The following is an 18011-nucleotide window of genomic DNA, read 5'->3' as shown; positions in this document are numbered from 1 at the left end:
ACAATTTAGGCACAATTTCTGGCCCTGTGTCAGATCCAGGCACTGTGCCTCTAATTCTTAAAGGTGGTTCCTTCCCCATGTTCAGCATTCAGATCAGTATTTTCTCTTTGCAGAGCTCTGAGATTCTCTTTCTGTGCACCTCTCTCCTCTCTCATATTCTGTACTCTCAACTTAGGCTGCTTTGGTCTCCCCAGACTCTTAGGTTCTGTGTCCTCAATTCAGTGAGATCACCAGTCTCTGCCCCATTTCCCCCTCCCTGAGCCATAGCTTGGAAAATGTCTCAAGGCAATAAACTAGGGTAATTGTAGGGCTCATTAATTTTATTTTCTATCTCTACATGATCACTATCCTTTGTTACATGATGCCCAGTGTCTTGAAACTGTTCCATATATCTCATCCCTCTTTTTGTTACAGTTTTAGGCAGAAGGATAAAATCTGGTTCCTGTTATTCAATTATAGCCAGAAGCAGAAGTCAAAACTTTGTGTTTGAAGTCACCTCGATTTGGATTAAATTGCTAACTTTGCTCCTTAAGGCTTGTGTGATCTCATCAAGTTATATAAACTGCTTGAGTCTTAGTTTATTTTCTGTTAAATGGAATCAACAAACTCTTTTTCAATATGGTACCACGAGAGAAAAATGAGAAAACGTGTGAACCACAGTATGTGCTGATGAAAGAGAGGATGAGCAGCCAGGAAATATGGAAGGCAAAAAATATCAATGAGAGATTGAAAAGGGAAGAGGGTAAGAGACATGCAGCAGAGATAGGCAGGGAGGGGCCACTTAGGTAAAGGAGATGGAGAAGAGATGTGGGGGAGTAAATGACAGGCTAGAAGAGGAGATGGAGATGGCATAACAGAAGTGAGGTAAAGGGAAGGAATTCTGTAGCTGCTCAAGGTTGTGGTTTGGGTTCTGCACAGAAATGCCCAGCTTCAGGGTGGCTGAGGCTAGAAATGTAACCTGAATGCAGCAATCCAGGCTATCTTCCAAGAGAAAGGCACTTTTACCTTCTCTCAGAGGCCAGTTCTGCCCCCAAGCTATGGCTTATGGGTACAACTGCCTGGAGCATGCGCTTTTCTGATTTCACCAAGGTGCTGTGAAGGCTGGGAGGCCCTGTCAACAAACACTGGATACACTGGATGTTGGGAGACTTATCACCTTAGAGAAAAACATCTCTTTTGGCTAGGAGCTTTGGACAGTAAAGAGCTTAATGCCATTTGTTCATTCATTTATTCACTTGTTCGTTCATTCATCCAACAATCATTTCAGTCAGTACCACAATGGCCAGGCACTATGTTGGGCGTGAGGGATAAAGTGATGAACAAGGCACAGTTTCTTCTTTCTAGAACAGAGATGTTACAGGTTATGTGATGTGGTACCTGTGGTCTGACAGTGAGAGGAGAGGAGTCAAGGTGGGGACCAAGAGATCACCTGGCCTGTAGAGCTGACGGGGTTACCATCACCAATGGGACAGGGTGACTTCTGGTTTGCACTCCCAGTGCATCCAGCTCTCTCTACTGCCTGTCAGCCTTGGGGAGAAGGATGCTGGCATTATGTCTGGGGATAGGAAAGCCAGACTGGTAAGCCTGAGGGAAGTGTTGGGAACTTTTGTTGGAATGTGGAGTGCCCAGCACCTGGCATTCTCTCTGAGTGCCAGTCAACATCCCTTACATTCTCCCTGTGGGAGTGTGTTCAACTATCACCAAAAACTATTATCCACACAGACAAGAAAGACTCTGTCCACGTTTTTAAACCTAATACCCACGGGTTGTTCCTGACTCTCCTTTGTGGCCTCACTACCATAATTCCATTTTCGTCTTTAGTGTTCAAATCCAGGAATTTGTTTAAAATGCTGTACACAGATTTAGAAAAATAAAATCTGAAGGGACTTGCAGAGGGTGATTTTTTTTTTCTTTCTTTTTCTTTCGAGATGGAGTTTTGCTCTTGTTGCCCAGGCTGGAGTGCAATGGCACGATCTCAGCTTACTGCAACCTCCACCTCCTGGGTTCAAGTGATTCTCCTGTCTCAGCCTCCCAAGTAGCTGGGATTACAGGCATGCACCACCATGCCCAGCTAATTTTGTATTTTTAGTAGAGATGGAGTTTCTCCATGTTGGTTAGGCTGGTTGCGAACTCCCAACCTTAAGTGATTCACCTGCCTTGGCCTCCCAAAGTGCTGGGATTACAGGTGTGAGCCACTGCACCCGGCCAAGAGGGTGGTTTTTAAATTTTAAATTTGTTGAATAGATAAAATAATCATACAATACAACATGCAAAAGCTACGAAATGATATTTTCAAAAGGAATTTTCTCAGCTACCCAATTACCTTCTCCAGAAGCAAAACTGTTATTACCTGGTTTTTATGTCTTTCCAGAGACTATGCACAAGGAAGCAAATATGTACATACATACATAGTGGCATAGGCTTTTTTATTAATACACAAATGCTAACTATATATATGAATATAGATGTGCATCTAGTTCTGCAGTTTGCTTTTGCACTTAACTATATAGGAAATCTCCCACCAATTTTAACTGGTTTATTGAGTAGTATTAACCCTATGAACATGAAGTGCTGTGTTTTTCTCTAAACATTGTTTTCATATATATTCCATCAAATATCCCTTTCTGATCTGGTTGCACACATACTGGACTTTCCATGCTAACTTTCTTACTTGTATTCATATTTCTTTCTCTAGTACAGGGTATCAGTCATATGCTAGCAATGTTCCAAATGAATTGCTTTCAGAAAGTGTAAGACTTAAAGAGAAATTTTTTAAAATTCAGAAATACAAAACTCCTTCTTGGGTCAGATTCATTAATTCTCTGAAGTTACTTGGGCTGCCAAATCACATACCTTCCTTTCTTTTTGATTGAAGTTTTGGAGCCTGTATTAGTCCATTTTCACACTGCTGATAAAGACATATCCGATACTGGGCAATTTACAAAAGAAAGAGTTTTACTGGTTTTACAGTTCCATGTGACTAGAGAGGCCTCACAATCATGGCAGAAGGTAAAAGGCAAGGAGGTTGGCAGGTGAAAAGAGAGAGCTTGTTCTGGCCAACTCCTGTTTTCTAAAATCATCAGGTCATGTGTCATATATTCACTATCACGAGAACAGTGCAGGAAAGACCCAACTCCTGAACTCAATCACCTCCCACTGGGTTCCTCCCATGACACATGGGAATTGTGGGAGTTACAATTCAAGATGAGATTTGGGTGGTGACACAGCCAACCCATATCAGAGCCAGGATCCCACTTACTGGGGCTGAGTCCCCACTGCTAAGGAAAGAGAAGTTTAGAGGAGAAGAGGACTCCCAGCCTCAGAGGTTCAGTGGCTTCAGAGAGTTCAAGAAGGCAGCAAGAGCAAAGGAGCCAGAGGTGAGAAGCAACAATAATAGGGGATTGGGAAAAGGAAGGAGCAGGGAAAGGCAGGAGGAGCAGGGTCCCAGAGGAATGACTGCCTGGCCCAAGTGGGGCCACTCACTAAATGTTTGTCATGTAACCTAAATCCTGCCGAGCTGTCTTGTGTTGCCCAGCAAAAGAGGACCAGGGAGGTTTTCTGGGAGTTCAGCAGTAAGAGATGCTCTGGGCCGGGGTGGGGGGTGGGGGGTCTCAAAGGTGGCCCATGGACCACTGGCACTAGAATTTCTTGCAGTACTTATGACACGCATAGATTGTTGACCTTTCTTCCAAACCATATCTCTGGGGAGAGGATTTTAGGACTTCCCATGTTCACAATGTTCCTCCTAGTAATTTAGAAGCACCTTTATATGTTGTCCAAGCTCCAAATCTGACCTGACCTGGGAGAATCCAGATAGAGGAAAACCCAGATCTAAGGAAAGGAAAGCAAAAAATTCAAGTTAGAAAATAAATAATGCAAAAAAAGGGGATCTCACCCTCACCCCATGAAATGTAAGATGAGTCCCCTAGAAAGAAGAATGGTAGGATGGGGGAGGCTGAGGCAGGAAGCCCACCAGCAGCCCTTAGAGCTGGATAAGCTTCAAGAGACCTTCCTGGCTGCGTGTGGAGGCTCACGCCTGTAATCCCAGCACTTTGGGAGGCCAAAGGGGGCAGATCACAAGGTCAGGAGTTCAAACCCAGCCTGGCCAACATGCTGAGCCCCCATCTCTACTAAAAATACAAAAATTAGCTGGGTATGGTGGTGTGCATCTGTAATCCCAGCTACTTGGGAGGCTGAGACAGGAGAATCACTTGAACTTGGGAAGCGAAGGTTGCAGTGAGCTGGAGGCTGCAGTGAGCCAAGATCGCACCACTGCACTCCAGCCTGGGTCACAGAGCAAGACTCTGTCTCAGGGGGAAAAAATAACGGATCTTCCTGTAGGGGTATTTTTCTGAGCATAGGTGTCTAGCTGGCTCACACGTACAAATAATGTTAGAAAAGAGGCAGATAGTAAGCTAATTCCTAAGGTGCTGGGTCATTGTTTTTGACCTGCAGAAACTGCTGTAGCCACCGCCATCTCTCCAGTCTGTTTCTGCTATCTGTTGCCTGCTCACCACCTTTGGATTTCATTTTGGGGTCTTGTGGTACAGACTCCTGTTCTCAGCATCTTGTTAACTTTCTGTTTTGTCTAAGCACTAGTTCACCCACCCTCAGGGATGTGGGGCAAAGTTTACTGAAAGTGAGGTAAAACACTCCCAACTTCCAGAACTGGTTGTCCTTACATATTTATTTTAATGAAATTGAAGCCTCACCATTTCACTGGGCTGTGCTCAGAATAAACTGCATAGTGTATTGTATAACTTGATTTTGATCACTGGCTGAGAATGCCAGTGACCTGTGAGAGGCCATGCTGTGAGGCTCATGTGATCAGCATGTGCTACATTGTGGATTCACCAGCATCATTTGAAAATGTGCTCTGCCATGATGACACCCATGCAGAAGCAGGCAGTTTTTGCCTTTGTACAAACAGCAGCAGACTAACTTAGGGCAGATTAATTTTTTTAGCCTGAGTATCTATTTATACTTATTTAAAGTTTAATATCCCCTATACAAATGTTCAAGAGAAAAGTCAATACATAATCTTGGTATACATTCTTAGACAATTATAACAAAATAATCACCTGAAAATGAAATTTTTGCAAATTATAAAGTAGTTGCTTGATTTTTCACCACCGCGTAATAGAAGGAAATTAGACAGCTGTAATTCCCACATGGAATTTAACCAAGAGGCTGCAGAGTCTTTTGCTCCCAACCTACTACCTCAATTCAAGAGAGGATATGGGGGCATGGTGGGAAACTTTTGGACTATAACACAGGATAATCCGGTCCATCTCCTTGAGATCCTATTTTTCTTCTTTATTTTTCAAGTTCTTTGTAAAAAAGAGGTACATTTTCAACAGCCAAGCAACTGATTCCCCCTGACACTGCCAACCCTAACTCAGGCATGGTCCATCCCTGATGGTGGTCTCTCATGCTGGTTCCCTTGTGCCCAGACAAGTGCTGGGCTGGCTGCATCAGAACCCCTTGGGGTTCTTATAATGTGGTCTCCAGGCTCCACCTGAGAAGTCTCTGATTGTCCAGGTCTGGGGTCATCCAGAGGATGTATATTTCCCCCCAAGGCTCCCCAGATGATTCTGATGCACAGCCAGGTCTGGAAACCACTAGTTTAGGTGAACATGAGTTCATTTCAATAAATCAAAATCATATGCCAAGACCATGTGTTGCTACTGGTATATACCAAATCCACTGACACACAGAGGAGTCAATAGTAGTTATGCTAATGCTTAGTAATAATGCTACCCTTTGTCTAGGAAGAAGAAAACAAACACCCACAACCTTTACCAGTGACTGTATGTATGTAACACAAGTTTAAGCAAAAAAAAGGGTGATTTATTATAAGAAAACAAGGGGCCGGGGGGCAGTGGCTCAGCACTTTGGGAGGTCAAGGTGGGAGGATCACGAGGTCAGGAGATTGAGACCATCCTAGCCAATGTGGTGAAATCCTGTCTCTACTAAAAATATAAAAATTAGTCAGGTGTGGTAGTGTGCTCTGTAGTCCCAGCTACTCAGGAGGCTGAGATGGGAGAATCACTTGAACCCAGGAGGTAGAGGTGGCAGTGAGCTGAGATCGCACTACTGCACTCCAGCATGGTGACAGAGCAAGACTCCGTCTCAAGAATAATAAAATAAAATAAGGAACCAAGGATATCTTATAGAACCCAAGGTCCAGAGCTATAGACTAGAAAAAGAAAAACTAGAATAAAAACTATGTTGTCAGGATCCAGGTCTCTCTTTCCACCACTTTTTAGTTTATTTTTTTTGTTGGTTGGTTGTGTTTTGATCTCTGCTTTTGTCATTACCACCCTTTTATTTTATATCTGCAATGTGTGTGTCTCCGCTTTCCTGGACACGCGGACCAAACACAGCATCCTCAGCCTCTGGTTTGACATACTTTCTTGTGTTTGTTTCCAACAAAGACTGGCTAGAGCAGTCAGAGGATGCACATTGGTGTGGTACAACAGGCATGGCCTGCAATGGTGTTTGCTTTGAACCACACAAATTTTTTTCAAATATAAAATAATTATTTCGAGATTTCATATGAAAACATAAATTCTAGACTTCTGTAAATATCAGAAAATCTGGCAAACTGGGATTACATGTGGCAACAATTGGCTGGAGTTGAATGATGGCCACCTCCTTGGCACAGAGCATGTGCTCTCCAGTTTGCCACCATCTCTATTGTATATGTCTTAGCTCAGGCTTCTCCATCAAGAATACCACAGACTGGGTGGTGCAAACAAGAAACATTTATTTATCACAATTCTGGAGGCTGGGATGTCTGAGACCAGGGTGCCAGCATGGTTGGTTTCTGGTGAGGGCTGTCTTTCTGGTTCTCTCACATGCCAAAGAATAGAGAGAGGAAGGAATTTCTCTCATGTCTCTTCTAACAAGGGCACTAATTCTATCACGAGGTCTCTACACTTATGAGCTAATTACCTCCTAAAGGCCCATCTCCAAATACCATCACATTATGGGTTAGGATTTCGACATATGAATTATGGCAGGTACTATGGTCTCAAAATCTCATGTGGAAATTAAATTGCCAGTATAACAGTATTAAGAGGTGATTCGGAATGAATTAATGTCATTATCACAGGAGCAGTTAGTTATTGTGGGAATGGGTTCCTGATAAAAGGATACATTCTGGCCCCCATCCTCTCTTTGTCTTGCATGCTTGTCTGCCCTTCTGCCTTCTGCCCTTCACCATGGGATAATGCACTACAAAGGCCCTCACCAGATGCCAGCACCATCTGGACTTCCCAGCCTCCAGAACCATGAGCCAAATAAACTACTTTTTATAAATCACCCAGTCTGTGGTATTCTGTTATAGCCGCACAAAATGAACTAAGCCAGGGAACACAAACATCCAGTTCATAGCAGGATCCCAGACCCCAAGGTCATGGATCAGATGCTGTCTACCGTAACAGTGTCTTATTGGTTTCCTTATACCTGGTAAGTATCACTCATTATGTTACCTGCTAGACCCTTGCAAGCATTTTAATTAGCAACCCTACTGAATTTTCTGAGTGTATATTCTAAACTCCACAGAAAAAAATTAGACTAACCAGCATGATCATGTATCTGCCCCTGGTTCAATCAGCTCAGCCATGATAGGATGCATATAGCTCAGGACCTACTAAGCAAAACCATGGGAGCAGAAATTCTGAGAGGGAAGTGAGGGCAAACTCTCCAAGAAGACAGTATGGGGAGGGAGGAAATGGTTTGATGACGGCTCGTGTATACCTGCCATTGGTTTCACTCTTAGGATTCATGCTCTTATCCTTCCATATTTTATATGGGCAGAGATAAGCCTTCTATGACCACGCCACAAACATTTTGTGCAAGATAGACAACAGAGTTTATGGGTGTAGTCTGAGTTGGTGGACAGTGCAGAGGTCTGGATGGGGTTTTTTTTTTATTTTGTTTTCTTTTAAGAGATGCTATGGTGTAAGCTCTGCAAAGGCAAGAATTTTTGTAAGCTTAGTTTTCTGATTGATCTCAATCACCTAGAATAGTGCCTAATTCACAGATGTGCCCTATACACATTGAGTGAGCAAGTGAATCAATGAACCGAATCTCTGTCATATGTCGAAGAGCTATGGTTTTCAGCTGGGAGTGCCTCTTAGAATTACTTGGAAAGTTTTTAAAAGTACAGACTTGCTGGGTGTGGTGGCTCACACCTGTAATCCTGCACTTTGGGACTTTGGGAGGCTAAGGTGGGAGTATTGTATTGTCTGAGCTCAGGAGCTAGAGGCCAGCCTGGGCAACATGGTGAAACCCCGCCTACACTAAAATACAAAGAATTAGCTAGGCTTGGTGGCATGCACCTATAGACCCACTTACTCGGCAGGCTGAGACATGAGAATTGCTTGAACCCAGGAGGCAAAGGTTGTAGTGAGCCAAGATCACGCTGGGCAACAAAGTGAGACTCTGTCTCAAAAAAAAAAAGAAAAAAAAAGTAGACTCCTTGGCCATATCATAGACCTACTAAAATAAACTTTCCATAGGTAGGGCCAAGGAGTCTACAGTTTTGGAAAAGCATACTAGGAGATTTTTATGAACAAGGGTTGTTTTTAAAAACAAACAACAACAACAAAAAACTCTAAGATCTTTTCCATGGTCTCAGATTCTTTTACAAAATTCTCTGAAATAACTAAAGAACCAGGGGAAGGGAGAGAGGCAGAGGGAAAAAGGATAAACAGGAAAATTGAAAACATAGGAAATAGAGGGAAACAAATTTTCAAATATGTTAGAAGCATTTCTATCTATGTTACTTGCTTAGTACAAGCTAAATTAACACAAAATTAGATTTAAAATACCCTTAAAAACAATTTGTACAATTTTCTTGTGAAAAATCAAGCAACTATTTTATAATTTGCAAAAATTTCATTTTCAGGTGGTTATTTTGTTATAATAATTGTCTAAGAATGTGTACCAAGATTATGTATTGACCTTTCTCTTGAACATCTATATAGGGGATATTAAACTTTAAATAGGTATGAATCGTGGTTCTGTTCTTAAACTAGGCCCACGACTACCAACAATCATTCTTCCTGGGCTGCTGAGACCAGAAAATAAAAGTGCCTTCCAAATGGAAAATGGGTATTGCTCACTGACTGCTAATAGGTATTCCACATACTGGGTAACAGTTTTTGGATGAGTTAGAAAAAAATCCAGATTTTATCGAGTTTATTGTTAATTATATTCTGTCAGGAAAGGAACCACCTGGCGGAAGGGAGGAGAAAAGAGTTCAAACTCATTTGCAAAGTTGTGTGTCTCTTCCCAGCTTAGGACTCATTGCTTACAAAATCTCTTGAGAGAGTAGCCTGGAACACCATGTGTGGCAGTTTTCTAATTAAGGGATACACGACAACAGGGAAAAGTATATGAGTATTACTCAAGTATCACAGAGAGATAGGAAACGGGAAAGGTATATGAGCATTACTCAAGTACCACCGAGAGATACGAAACAGGAAAAGTATGTGAGTGTTGTGCAAGTACAACTGAGAGATACGAAGCAGGGGAAAAGTACATGTGCTTTACTCAAGTATAACTGAGAGACGCTATACGGGGGGAACATATGTGAGCATTGTCTAGAGCTGATCTGTGAGGTGCAATGGGCATTGTCAGATTCAGGCCCCCAGAGTTTGGTTACCTTGAGAGAGGGCCAGACACTATCGCCCTGAGAGGACACGGAGAGAAGCAGCAGGAAGCTGTTTGTCCCTTGATATGATGAATCCTTGGGTAATTTTGGAAGTTATCTGGCCTTCTGTGGAGAAAGACAAAGAATCAGTCCAGTTATTTCTTTGCCCTCCTATCCCCAGAGGTGACTGAATTTTATCTGCCCCTGTCCAGGGCACCTCATTCTTGTAACTTCTGTGATCATTCTGGTGCTCTTCTCTAAGTCTTCCCCAGGGCTCACTTCTCTCGAATTCCGGGCCTGAATTTGCAGCTTCGTCTGGATATCTCCCTCCATGTATGTCTTTCTCTCCTACATGTACCTCAAACCTCTCCATCCACCAAGCCAACTGGCTTCTCATCCTTCGTTGCCCATTTCCCTTAACCTCTCTTACAGGCTAGAAACTTTGCAGTCCTCTCTGACAGGTTCCATGTAGGCTCAGCCTCAAAAAGCCTATCATGCCTGCACCCCGTCCCCAAAGCATTTCTTCTAGCCAGCGTGCCCCGCTCAGACAAGGTGACCTTGCCTCCCTGTCCACCACTAATTGGACTCGAAGCACCGGCAGCCAAATTACTGAGACTGTTACCTCACAGAGACAATGGATCTAAACTGAATTGTCAAGACCTTCCCTCTCAAAGTTCCAACTAGAGATTCAGAGAGCGAGTCGATTCGCCAGTGGGGAGTAGAAGTTAAAAGGCACATAGAGGAAAGATGAGAGGCAGATATCAAATCATGTGCCACAAGGCTGCAAAAGCTTAGGGGAAGCAGGTTGTGAGACAAAAGAAGTCCTGAGTAGCAAGCTACAGAGCAGTGGCAGATAGAAGACCAATGGCGTGCTGCCGCTGAGGGATGGCAAGGCGACCTCCTAATAACGCTTCTTCCAGCGCCTGAACAGTGCTTGCAGAGGGCCTGGCTTACAGCTTTTCCTCTGTCCTCATTCCCCTTGTTCGGTGCATTTGAGTGAGAGTCTGTTTTGCACAATTCAGAGTCTGACACTTCCCCCAACCTCTCAGACCCCAATTCAACTGGTAAACAAATACCAGAAGTTCTACCTCTAGCATATCTACTAACTGCCACCTTCTCTCTCTCCCCTTTGGCACTGCTCAGTCTAGACCCTTGCTTTTTGTGGGTTTCTTGTTTTGAGACAAAGTCTGGCTCTATCACTCAGGCTGGAATGCAGTGGCGCAATCTCGGCTCACTGCAACCTCCACCCCCCCAGGCTCAAGCCATCCTCCCACCTCAGCCTTCCAGGTAACTGGGACTGTAGGCGCACACCACCACACCAGCCTACTTTTTGTATTTTTTGTAGAGACAGGGTTTTGCCATGTTGCCTAGGCTGGTCTAGAACTCATGAGATGAAGCAATCTGCCTGCCTTGGCCTCCCGGAATGCTGAGATTACAGGTCTGAGCTACTGCAACCGGCCAGACCCTTATTCTGTCTCACCTAGCCTGCTGTTTGAGCCTCTCGACGGTCCCCATTTCCTCCCTCACACAGCCTTCAGGGATCCTGTTTAATGCATGTTTCAATGCTTTGGTCCTTGATCATCTTTAACAGGTTTCCTATTGCTGACAGGTCAGTCTGCATTTCTTGACAGGGCATTCAAGGCTGATTATGATTTGGCTTCAAATTTCTCTTCAGCTTTAGCTTTCGCTGTATTTATCTTAGTTACCTCTTGCTGCATAACCTATTACCCTGAATTTAGCAGTTTAAAACAATAAACATTTATCATCTCGCATGACTTCTGGGCTCTTGAGAACAGCTCGGCTGGGAGGTTCTGGCTGAGGGTCACTCCCAAGGTTGTGGTGAAGCTGTGATCCAGGGCTGCAGTTGTCTGAAGGTGATGGAGGATCCATTTCCAAGGTCACTCATATGCTGCTGAAACCTCAGTTCCTCAATATGTGGGTCTCTTCATAGGGTGAGTGATCCAAGACAGAAAACGCATATGAGACAGTGACCAAGATGGAAGCTGCAGCCTCCTCTATAGCTTATTTCAGAAGTGGCACACCATCCCTTCTACTGTGTTCCACTGGTTGCACAGACCAGCCCTGATACTGTGTGGGAGAGGAGTATAGAAACATGCAAATACTGGGAGGTAAGGGTTCCTGGGGCCATAGTTGGCGCTGGCTACCTCAGTCACCCTCTACAAACTTTTGCTTTCTGACGTGTCATACCCTAGCATGACTCTGGGCGTTAGTTCAAGTCAATTCTTTCCGCCGAGGAGACTTTTTATGTATCAAAATCCTATTCATTTTTTTTTTTTTTTTTTTTTTGAGACAGAGTCTCACTCTGTTGCCAGGCGCCAGGCTGGAGTGCAATGGCGTGATCTCAGCTCACCGCAACCTCCGCCTCCTGGGTTCAAGCAATTCTCCTGCCTCAGCCTCCCAAGTAGCTGGGACTATAGGCACACACCACCACGCCCAGCTAATTTTTGTATTTTAGTAGAGACAGGGTTTCACCATGTTGGCCAGGATGGTCTCGATCTCTTGACCTTGTGATCCACCCGCCTCGGCCTCCCAAAGTGCTGGGATTACAGGCTTGAGCCACCGCGCCCGGCTCTATTCATTTTTTAATGCCCAGAACAGTCACCTCCTCCTTGAATCTTTGATTTCTACAGGCAGAATAAATCACTTTCCTCTTTGAACTGAGACAGTCCTCTGCTTTCTGTGTTTGACTCCATCTTGTGCAATAGTTACCAGTTTACATGTTCGTCTGCTTTCTAAAGGAGCAGGATCTTTCTTTACTTATTATTTCTATTATATTCACCGAAGAAAACTCAGAATATCAATAAGAACAACAACAAAAAAAGAAAAAAGAAAAGTGACCTGAAATCTCAGAAATTACCCAGAGACCATCCCTGCAGGGCTGGAGCCTGGGCCAACACCATGGAAGGCGATACAAATGACCGGGGCCTGATGGTCAGGGAGGGGCCAGGGCCCACCGTGCTTTACAGTTCCAGCAGCTAGGCCCTTACTGGAAGGATCCCTCATGTGTGTTCACCAGGACCACGTCTCCTCTCAGATGCTGCCTGCAGAGGGCTGCTCTAACGGCCTGGCTCAACTGTGATGGGTGCAGTGTAGAAAAAAGAGCACACACAGCCTTGGGATTTTCTGGTTCTCACGTTGACCAGCTGTACAACTGGGAAACTCACTTCAACTCTCAGAGCTGCAGGTTACTTATCTGTACATCAAGTATCATCTGACCTGCCATTGAGGTTTTGCACAAGGCCTGGCACATCATAGTCACTCAAAAGTGATAGGTTTCTGTCCCTTTCCTCGGAAACAAATTATAATAGATGGTTCCTGTTATGGACTGCACATGTGTGTCCCTGTCCAAATTCCTGTTGAAATCCTAACCTCCAGTGTGATGGTATTAGAATGCAGAGTCTTTAGGAGGTAATTAGGTCACGAAGGAGGAGCCCTCTTCTAAGAAGAGACGTGAGAGAGCTTGATCTCACTCTGCTGTCCATCATCTGAGGATACAAGGGAAGGTGGCCATCTACAACCCAAGCCCTTCTTGGGCCCTCACCAGACATTGGATCTGCCAGCACCTTGACCTTGGACTTCTCAGCCTCTAGAACTATGAGAAAGCAATGTTTATTGTTTAAGCCACCCATTCTATAGCAAATTGTTATAGTAGCCCAAACTGAATAAGACAGAAATTGGTACTGAGAAGTGGGGTGCTGCTATGACAAATACCTGAACATGTGGAAATGGCCGTGGAACTGGGTAATGGGTAGAGGCTGGAAGACTTGAGGTACATGCTAGAAAAACCCAGTATTGCTGCAAAGGGACAGCTAAAGGGAGGTCTTTGAGGGCTCACAAGGAGAAGAGAAGACCTGTAGAGAAATTGTATTTTTTGGAGAATACGTACGTTATCATGAGCATAATATTGGTTGAACTATGGATGGTAAAGACCATTCTGATGAGGTCTCAGGTGGAAATAAGGAACACATAGGACAATAAAGAAAAGGCCATCTTTGTTATAGAGTAGCAAAGAGCTTGGCTGAATTGCATTCAAATTCTAGTGTTTTGTAGAAGGTAGAACTTGCAAGCAATGATTCTGGATATTTAGCTGAGCAGATTTTGAAGTAAAATGTTGAAGGAGAGGCATGGTGTCTCCTGACTGCTTGTGGTAAAATGCAAGAGGAAAGAAATGATTTAAAGACAGAATTGTTAAGCAAATAGGAACTACAACTTAAAGATTTGGAAAATTCTCGGCCTTTTTGTAACACGAAATTGAGACAGTGTGTTCAGAAGAAAACACTGAGGAGGAGGCAGACTGACCCTTTGATAAGGAGATTAGTGCAGGTGTGAAGCATGGACTTGGTACGGAGAAGCGGGGTGCTGCTGTAACAAATACCTGAGCATGTGGAAATCAGCTCCCTCAAAAAACATTAGGAATAGAGGTGAGATTATACCAGCAGAAACACTGCCAGCTGAGACAAAAAGAAACAGAGAAAACAGGAAGAAACAAGGGAGAGGGGGAGGGAGGAAGGGAGGAAGAGAGAGAAGGAAGGAAGGTAGGAAGGCATGCAGGCCAGAAGGAAGGAAGGGAGGAAGGAAAAAACGGAGGGAGGGAGGAGAATGGAGGGAAGGGAAGGAAAGGACATGGAAAGAAAGCCCTCCAAAGCTGATTCACAGAACACCAGGCAACTGCCTAGGTTTCAACAGGGCAGAGGGCCTTCAAAAGAAACCATGACAACAGTGCCTCACAGAGCTTTGTCGGACAGATCGTCAAGCCAAAGAGTATTATTCTCAGGCCTTAAGACCTCATGGGATCTGCCTTGCTAGATTTTGGACTTACTGAGTCCCCATCACCTCTTCCTTCTCTCCAACTTCTCCCTTCTGGAATGGGACTGTCTATCCAACCATACTGCACTTTTGAAGCGCATAACTTGTTTTGTTTCACAGGTTCACAGATGCAGAGGAATTTTGCCTCAGGATGAATTGCACCTGATTTAGATAATATTTCAATGAGACTTTGGACTTTAGAGTTGATGCTGCAACCAGTTAAGACTTTTGGGATTGTTGGAATGCAGTGCATGTATTTTGCACATAAGAAGAACATGAAGTTTGGGGAGCCATGGGCAGAATATTATGGATTGTATGATTTTGTCTCCCCAGAATACATATGTTGAAATCTAATCCCCATTGTGATGGTGTTAGGTGGTAGGAACTGGAGGTAATTAGGTTATAAGTGTGGAGACCTCATGTGAAGGATTAGTGCCCTTATAAGAAGAAACCCAAGAGTTTGCTTCCTCTCTCTGCTCTCAAGAAGATGGCCATCTGCAAACCAGGAAGAGAGCCCCCATCAGACACTGGATCTGCCAGCCCCTTCACAGCCTGGACTTCACAGCCTCCAGATCCGTGAGAAATATATATGTTTTTTAAACCATCCAGTCCGTGGCATTTTGTTACAGCAACCTGAACTAAAACAGTTGCTACTGAGCTCTGTTCAGAGCTCCAGATGTCCTGTGCTGGCACTGGACAGGGTGCTCTCCTGGGCCATTTCATCAGCTCAGAGGCCTCACCTTCCACCATGTGCTGAGACCTCAAATCTACATCACAGTGAGAACTCCCCTGAGGTCTAGGCTGTTAAATTGTAAGATTATGACAGCTTTCATCACCTCACCTGCCTCGTGGCCTTTACTCATCCTTCAAAATGATTGTTGTGTTAGTCACTGAAGGATGTGGCTGGCATGAGAGTATGGTATACAGACTCTGCAGCTGGACTGCCTGGGCTCTGCCCTGGTCCCACCATTAACTAGCTGGTACCATGGACAGATTATGATCTCCTCGGTGCCTCAGCTCCCTCATCTCTAGAATGAGGGGTAATGATAGTGTCTCCCTGATAGATTGGATAAGAGGATTAGATGAGTTTAACAGATGTAAAGTACTTACAACAGTTCTTGGCACATAATAACCCCTTACTATATCAGGAACTAGCTTATTCTGTGCTTCTTAGTGTTTTAATTTAATCCTCAGAATAGCTCGATGAGGCTTTGAGAGAACTTGCCCAGCTCCAGAGCTTAAGCGCTCAACTCCATGCTGTTTTCTTGTCTTAAAGCGTAAGCGCTGTTGAGCCTTGGCTGACCCCTGGCAGAGCCAGGCGCTCCCTCCTCTGTGTCGTCACTGCATTCCAGGCCTGCTCACCCTACTGCCGGCTTGTGTGCCAGCTCTCCACTAGGCCACCAGCTGCGTCTCACCTGTAAACTCAGGCTCTGCTTGTCTCATTCTTGCCATAGAACCCCTGGTCCAGTTATATGCAAGCTTAGTACATGTTGTTAAATAAAAGATTCAATAAACGAACTCATAAACATACTCATTGAAATGGCTGCTTTACCTTCTTTCTTCTTCCAAATAGTGTATAAGAGGCAACTTATTTTAAATTAGTGTTTCATTACAAAAGTGTTGCAGGTTCATCATAGAAAATTTATCTGTTTATATATGCACGTGCACACACTCACAAAGAGGTATCTTAAATGTGGCCCTTCCAGAGGCCTTGTCCTCATCTTTGAGTCCACACTATATGTAACTCACAGGTTTTTAATAAACTTTTTATTTAAGAGTATTTTTAGATTACCAGAAAAATTGTAAAGATAGCACAGAGAGTTCCCATACACCCCACACCAAGCATCCCCTATTATTGGTATCTAACATTAGGGATGGTACGTTTGTCCCAATCAATGAACCAATTTTGGCACATTTTTATTAACTGAGGTCTGCACTTCATTCAGATTTTCTGTTGCCCCCTAATGCCCCTTTTTTTGTCCCAGAATCCCATCCAGTTTACCACAATCTACTCAGTTGTCATGTCTACTTATGCTCCTTTTGGCTGTGACAAGTTTCTCAGTCTTTTAGGATCTGAAAAAATACTCCCCACCATGGCGCCAGCTGGCATGCTTTCCCTGAAAGGAATATTCAAACGAAGCTTCTGGAGATTAAGCAGGAGCCACAGAACTAGTTGGTCGAAGAGACTGAATTAAACTGTATACCTCCTGACGTCCTGGTGGTGAGAATGTCCAACCACATGGGGAGGGTGGGGCCATGGCCAGGGAAGGAGGGAGACACAGCACAGCTCAGAGCCACCCCATAGCAGTGACTTGTTAGCTGGTTAGACCAATTTTTTGGTGGTTTCTTCTCCCTGATCTTGCGTTAGGCCCTCCCAAGCCTATGATCTCTCAGGTGAGAGCTATTCTCCTCCTACCTTGCTAACACTCTGCTTTCCTCTGGAATCAGACACTTGCCTTCCATTCCCCACTGTCTAGCCCCTGCCTCTCAACCAAGTATTTTCATGGCAATCCTAAATCTGGGAGATCAAAATTAATATCCCATCTTGTCCTTAGGCCAGGGTTAATCACATTAGCCACACTCCTTGGTGTCCTCACATACCCCTTTCTTTTAAGGTTGTATTTATTTATTTACTTTTTACTGGTCATCCCCGCATTAGGACTCCCTTTCTTTTTCAAGTCTCTTTTTATTTCTCCTTCCTTTCTCTTTCTCTCCACTCTCCTTATCCCAGCTCCTCTCCCACCACTGGACTAGGAGAGGATTGGGAGCAAACAAACAAAGAAAAAACCACAGAATTTTTAAACCTGTCACCTCTGGTCTATTTCTTTTCATCTCCTAAGCTAAATTCCAAATGGGTAATTGCATTAGTCATCCCCCAAACCAGCCTTCCCTATGGAGTCAGCCCCTGAGCTCTCTCTCCCTCATTCTTTCATGAAGTTGAGGCACAGTTTATAAAAGCCCCCACTCCTAATTTCTCAGTCTGTACCTTCTCTGGAACTTGTCCCTTTCCAGAGACCATTCTAATCTTACCTGAAGCTGCAAAGGCTTCTGGAACATAACCTTTCTCCTTGTCACACCTTGCAGCCAGTGAAGGACACAGAAAGCTATCTGCTACTGCTGCTTCTCCGAGGAAAGTGAGTCAGAGAGCACTGGGGAAGCCCTGCTGAGGGCATGGGCTAAGATGGGATAGAACGTGACAGGGGATTTAGGAAAGCTTGGGCTGGATGTGAAGCACAACCAAACTGAATTGCAGTGCTGATGATTACAAACAAAATAACAGTTTGTCAATTTCCCCTACAAATTTGACGTTTTCTCCAGGATAGCTCTAGCTTCTGTTCTGTGGACAGGGCCTGGACAATTTCCTTAAGACCATTCATCATATCTTCCTATCTGGTTCCAGCCCCCAAATACATGCTGAGATACGTGAAGAAGCCACCACCTCTCCCTGGGGAGTTTCCCTCTCATTGGACCTCCTTGTTGTGTTTTGTGTTAGTCTGCTCTGACGCTGCTAATAAAGACA

The 18011-nt window shown here is 44.2% G+C and overlaps 1 long non-coding RNA gene across 1 annotated transcript; it reads right to left on the bottom strand.

The window, feature by feature from the left end:
• Positions 1–3169: 3169 nt before the first annotated feature.
• Positions 3170–17615, bottom strand: LOC119472075. The gene is made up of 3 exons (XR_005201187.1): positions 17522–17615; positions 9677–9790; positions 3170–3831 (listed from the first exon to the last, which is right to left on the bottom strand). It is a non-coding gene; the product is annotated as an uncharacterized LOC119472075 (long non-coding RNA).
• Positions 17616–18011: the final 396 nt, after the last annotated feature.

Source organism: Cebus imitator, unplaced genomic scaffold (assembly GCF_001604975.1).
Source record: "Cebus imitator isolate Cc_AM_T3 unplaced genomic scaffold, Cebus_imitator-1.0 Scaffold84, whole genome shotgun sequence".
NCBI lineage: Eukaryota > Metazoa > Chordata > Mammalia > Primates > Cebidae > Cebus > Cebus imitator.
This window is presented reverse-complemented; position numbering and strand designations above follow the sequence as displayed.